Source organism: Eschscholzia californica, unplaced genomic scaffold (assembly GCF_041429995.1).
Source record: "Eschscholzia californica isolate CP2 unplaced genomic scaffold, dmEscCali1.0.p SCAF_2, whole genome shotgun sequence".
Classification (NCBI taxonomy): domain Eukaryota; kingdom Viridiplantae; phylum Streptophyta; class Magnoliopsida; order Ranunculales; family Papaveraceae; genus Eschscholzia; species Eschscholzia californica.
The window spans coordinates 54,967,311-54,973,073 of NW_028238309.1; the positions used below are offsets into that span (position 1 = coordinate 54,967,311).

The window sequence follows — 5,763 nt, forward strand, 5'->3', positions numbered from 1 at the left end:
AATATTTGCTAGACCATTTATGCATTCTTTACTTTGGTTAATGTGCAGTTGAAACTATGGTGCCCACCGTGTCTGGTTGCTCTACCGAGTGGATTCCATGTGACTCAACAAGTTGTGCTACTCGATGTAAACAATATTTCGGGGTAGGACAATGTGACAAGAATTCTGCTTTCCCCTTAGGTCGATGCATATGCACGTATGATTGTTGATAATCAAATCATTCATACATAATCCTCTCTTTTTTAATTTTCTCTAAAACGTCTTTCTTCGCCATCTAATATGTTTCTCATTCCCATGTTAGGGTTATTACATATGTTGCAGTAACCTTTACAGATTATGAATAACTAATGACATGGGCTACTTCAGCTCTATTGGAGACAAAAACACCAAATTCTTCCACTCTCAAGCTATTCAGCGCCAAATAACTAATCAGATCTTAGCTATCAAAAATACTAACGGCGAATGACTGGAAGATATTCAGGATATCCACAACACATTCACCTCGCACCTCCTTCGTATTAACTCCACCTCTCATCCCCTCCCAGACTTAGACATTACCAACCTGTTCAAACCCACCGTCTCCCAAACCCAAAATATTATGTTAAGTACCTCTCCAGATAAAACCGAAATCGATCTAGCAATCCATTTGCTCAAGAAAGATGCATCCCCAAGCCCGGGTGGTTTCCCTCCCTTTTTCTTTCAATCCAACTGGGACACGGTTAATGAAGACATACAGTCTTTAGTCCAGAATTTTTTTTCTTACCGCTAACCTCCCCCCGGACACTAATCATACTCACATCTGCCTCATTCCGAAAACTCCTCTACCTCACACCCTAGCGGACTACAGGCCTATTAGTCTCCTGAATACCACCTACAAAATCATTACTAAAATTCTAGCCGAGCGGCTGAAAGGCACCATCAACCCTCTTATCTCCCCTTTTCAAGCCGCTTATGTGCCAGGTCGTCATATTTCTGATAATATCATCATGGGCCAAGAACTGATTCACTCCTTCAAACATATGAAAGGAAAATCTGGTTATTTTGGTCTAAAATTAGACATGTCCAAAGCTTTTGACCGTATTGATTTTCTCATTGATATTATGCGTCAGCTTGGATACGGAGACCACTGGCTTAATATGATTATGTCCTGTATTTCCACTTCTTCCATGTCGGTTTTATTGATGGTAGGTCAGGTCCAATTTTCAAACCAACGAGGGGTATCAGACAAGGAGACCCCCTCTCCCTGTTCTTGTTCACCATTGCTATAGAGGGTCTTAGCCGTCTGCTTACTACTGATTCCAACAATAGGCAATTTATTGGTTTTCCCATCCCTAACTCCAACTTGACTATTTCTCATCTTCTTTTTGCCGACGATTGTATTATTTTCGGTAAAAACACGATAGACAATATTCATAATCTTAAAGATATTCTCAACAAATTCTGCTTGGCGTCAGGTTAAATGATAAATTACGATTTTCTACTCTAAAAACTCGCACCCCAAATTTAAACGTCTGATTATGCGTACTATGAAAGTCAAGTACGCCTCCACCTCTGAGAAATACTTAGGAGCCTATCTTTTCATAGGAGCTAACAAAACGAAGATGTTCAATGACATCATTGAAAAAATCCATTTCAAGCTCTCTAATTGGACTCACTCCTTTCTCTCTCAAGATGGTCGCATTATTGTCATTTCAACAATAGCTGCGGGCGTTCTCCGATATCAGATGCAATGCTTCGCCTTACCCAAAGGTGTATGCAAACGCATAGCGACTTTACAAAAGTCCTTCTGGTGGGGAAAGTCTAAAGGCCTATGCACTAAAGCATGGTCTTCCATTTGTTGTCCAAAAAAATTTGGTGGTCTCGGGTTACACACCCCTCAGTTCGACAATGAAGCTCTCCTCACCAAATAGGCATGGAGACTTATCACGAATCCGGAAAGCGGTCAAGCTCCGAAAGCTAAATATTACCCCAACTCTTCTGACCCGGGGCCTGCCAAATCCCACCACTCTTGAAATTGGAAACTACTTCGTAAATATCTTAATACTGCTAAGAGCTTAATGACGTGAGAAGTTCATACGGAAGATAAAATTAACATTTGGACGGATAACTGGATTCCGAGAAGGAATGGACCGATTATTAATATTCATAACTCTAGCCTCACTAAAGTCTCTCAACTTACTCACAATAATAAATGGGATGAGAATATAATTAATAATACCTTTGATAATGAAACTGCTAACTTAATCAATACCATTCCTCTCAGTGGTGAAGGATGCGACACTCTTCGATGGTCGATTTCCGAGAACGGCAATTTCTCTGTTAAATCCATGCATCACTACCTCATTACCAATAACCTCCCCATGTACCCGGATACTATTAACTGGAATTTCATTTGGTCCCTTCCAACGATTCCTAAAATTAAATTATTTATTTGGAAAATCTGCTCCAAATCCCTCCCGGTTCGAGAGCGAATAGGCAAATACATTGGGAATAATTTTATCTGCCCTAACTGCAAAGAAATAGAAACTATTGAACATGCCCTTCTTCATTGTCCCTTAGCTAGACAAATTTGGTTTCATTTTAATATCATTTCTAGTAATATTACATCTATTACGAATTGGATTCTTCCTTGGCAGGATGAAACGTAGCAGTTCCAAACAAACTCAATACACTTTGTTACCATCTTATGATTTATATGGAAATTGAGGTGCGATCATTGCTTTCAATTTTCAATCATTTATACTAGTACTGTGATCAAAATGATTCAAGCTTTTTCAAAAATCATCGGAAAGGAAACAAAAATGAAACAAAGATATAGTAAAATGGCAACCTCCCCCAAAAGAATATCTGGAAATTAATGTAGACGTGTCTTTTCTCAACATTGCTAAAACTTGTGGTATTAGTCTTATTGTTCATAATGCAGAATCAAAATTCATACAAGCATCGACTTCCATAGTTCGGGCAAGGAACAGTGAAGAATGTGAGGCTTTAGCTATACTCAACGGAATGGCATGGGCGACTTCCATAGTTCGGGCAAGGTCACAAGTTTGAATCTCCTCATTCCCATCTTTAGGGCGTTGTGGAAGGAGCGAAACACAAGGATATTTAGAGATAATTTTAGTTTGGTTGAACAAATAATTGTAGAGGTCAAGAGATTAATTTTTTCATGGGCTTTACCAACTAGAATTTTCATAGGGGTACCTTTCTCAGTCTTCTTGTCTTCTTGGGAGTCGATGTTATCTAATATGTAAAATTTGACTTTTAGAGTGTTGTCTCGGCACAATAATCAATATATTACCTCTTTCTCAAAAAAAAAGGATGGCATGGGCGATATCACATAACTACAATAAGATCGTGGTAGAAAGTGACAATATCAACTTGATTCAACACCTCAAAAATCATCGTCACAAAATTCAATGGCAATCGGTGATACATGTAGACCAGATTAGGAAGATGATAACCAAGCAAATAATTTTTTTGTCTGTTGAAAGGGTATGTAGTCGGAACCCACTTGGTAACTAACTTCTCTAGCACTGGGGCTTGGAAAAGCGATCTATTTACAACATAAACGTATAACTATACAAAAAATGTAGATATAACTATAATACATTTCGATCTAGAAAGACTATAATACATTTGACATATTATATGAGATAAAAGTCATTAAAAAATCAACTATTTGTATTAAAACTTTGCTATTTGGGTTGCCAGTTTTTCTTCAATGAAACCACTTTTAATTTTTTCAATACCCATTCGTCATAAAAAAATAAAAATACATTTGACCTATTATGACGTAAAGGTCACAAGAAAAAGTCAACTATTTGTCTTTAAACCTCTGCCATTTCGGTTTGCAGTTTTTCTGCACTAAAACCACTTGTAATCTTTCACCAAAACTAACCTAGCACTAGTCAACTCACACATTTATATATATGAAACTTATAGTTTTCTGTGGTTGTGTTGGGTCTAAGTCAAGAAGTGGGTTAGTACTAAATTTGTGTTGCAGAGAAGAGAATGGAGAAAATCTCACCATATTTTTATATTGTTCTATTCTTGATAGTGTTTGTCTCAGGTTGATCTCTTCTTATGTCTTTCTTTCACTTCAAGTATTTTTATTACTAGTTAGACAGTACATGCAATCCCAGACATGATTAAATTTTTGATGGGACATGCATCTCTTACAAGTTCCTCTTTCCTAACATAATGTTTTGTTTAAGGCTCAAATGAGTAGTTACATATAATTTTTTTTCATTGTGATATTGGAATTGCAAGATTATGATACATAATTGGTCCTTTCAAGATGTCACTAGTGGAGTTAGTTCGACTTTTGTTGTAAGAGATGACTACGGTCAATTGCGAGAAAATACCTCACTTCTTAAACTAGTTTTTGAGATTGTTCCCAAGATCGTGTGGATAACTACGATGACGCACTGAATCTATTTCTATCTTTTAATTTTCGTACTACCAATAATTATTTGTTTTTCACATACACGTAACTATGATCAATTTGCAGTTGGAACTATGACACGAAATGTGGCTGGTTGCTACACAACATGGAGTCCGTGTAAATCAAATTGCGCTGATTGGTGTAAAGAAAAATATAAGGGCAACGGATACTGTGACCCTATTCCGGATGGCATGTTGACCGAGTGCGTATGCAAGTACGACTGTTGATGATCATATATGAATCCTAGCTCTCTTGCTCCCTCTATCTATGTTTCTCGATCATGTTCCTAAGAGGGTTATTTGTGGTGGGACATCTGAAATTATGAAATTATAATAAAGCATTTGGTCGGTTATTTCAGAGACTGGTCGTACTTTGTTGTTTGCAACTTAGATTTGATCAAATCCAAACGGTTATGATTGCACATACACTTTTTCCTTAATATTAGCAATTTTGTTAGGTCTCTCATTTCAAAAATCTCACTCTTCTATTTTTTGTTACTCATCTTGATGTAGATTTCGGCGGAAGCGTAAAACTATTAGAATCCATTAAATAAACTAACAAGAAAAACGATAATCAAATAACGATAAACTGAAATAAATATAAAAGAAGTTGCAATCAAGGGTTTTTGTAATTCAATTCAATGATCAGCAAGATAGACCAGACTTTTCTTATATAGAGACTAGACTTTCCTAGATAAACTCGAATACGGAAATAAGATAACTACTAAAGATTATGTCCTTGATTGTTAGGACTCTAAACATGGAAATCTAAATAATAAACGGGAAACTATTCTAATTCGGAAATCTGGCCATTAGGCCCAATAGTTGACTGGTCGAGAGGCCCACTAGATGGATGGTCTCCATCATACTCCCCCGATGTGGAACAACTTGCCCTCAAGTTGGTTTCATCGTAAATGGGTCCATCCGGATAAAATGGGTAGATATCGGCGACATTGAAGGTGTTGGAAATGTAGAAATCCAGGAGAAGATCAATAACATTCGCATTGTCGGTAATTGTGGTGAGGATTTTGAAAGGACCACACTGCCTCTGACTGAATTTCTTGAACTGGCCGACTGGAGTTCGTTGCTTGGAAATAACTAAATCTCCAACTTCGAAATCTTTAGAGAAAGTTCTTCCCGGACCTATCAAAAAACAAAAGATTGGTGGTACCACAAACAATGACTTCACCAAGGCAATCCTTAGTTTCCACTTTGCGCTAGAATTATTGGAAATTTGAAGAAGACAAATAAGGACCATAGTACCAAATATATTTGGACTCGTACGATGCCAAGATATTTGCAAAAGCATTAGTAGTGTAT

At 37.2% G+C, this 5,763-nt stretch overlaps 1 long non-coding RNA gene across 1 annotated transcript; it reads left to right on the plus strand.

The window, feature by feature from the left end:
• Positions 1-3,950: 3,950 nt before the first annotated feature.
• On the plus strand, positions 3,951-4,801 carry LOC147559158 (uncharacterized). The gene is made up of 2 exons (XR_015233587.1): positions 3,951-4,069; positions 4,511-4,801. It is a non-coding gene; the product is annotated as an uncharacterized LOC147559158 (long non-coding RNA).
• The last annotated feature ends 962 nt before the right edge of the window (positions 4,802-5,763 follow it).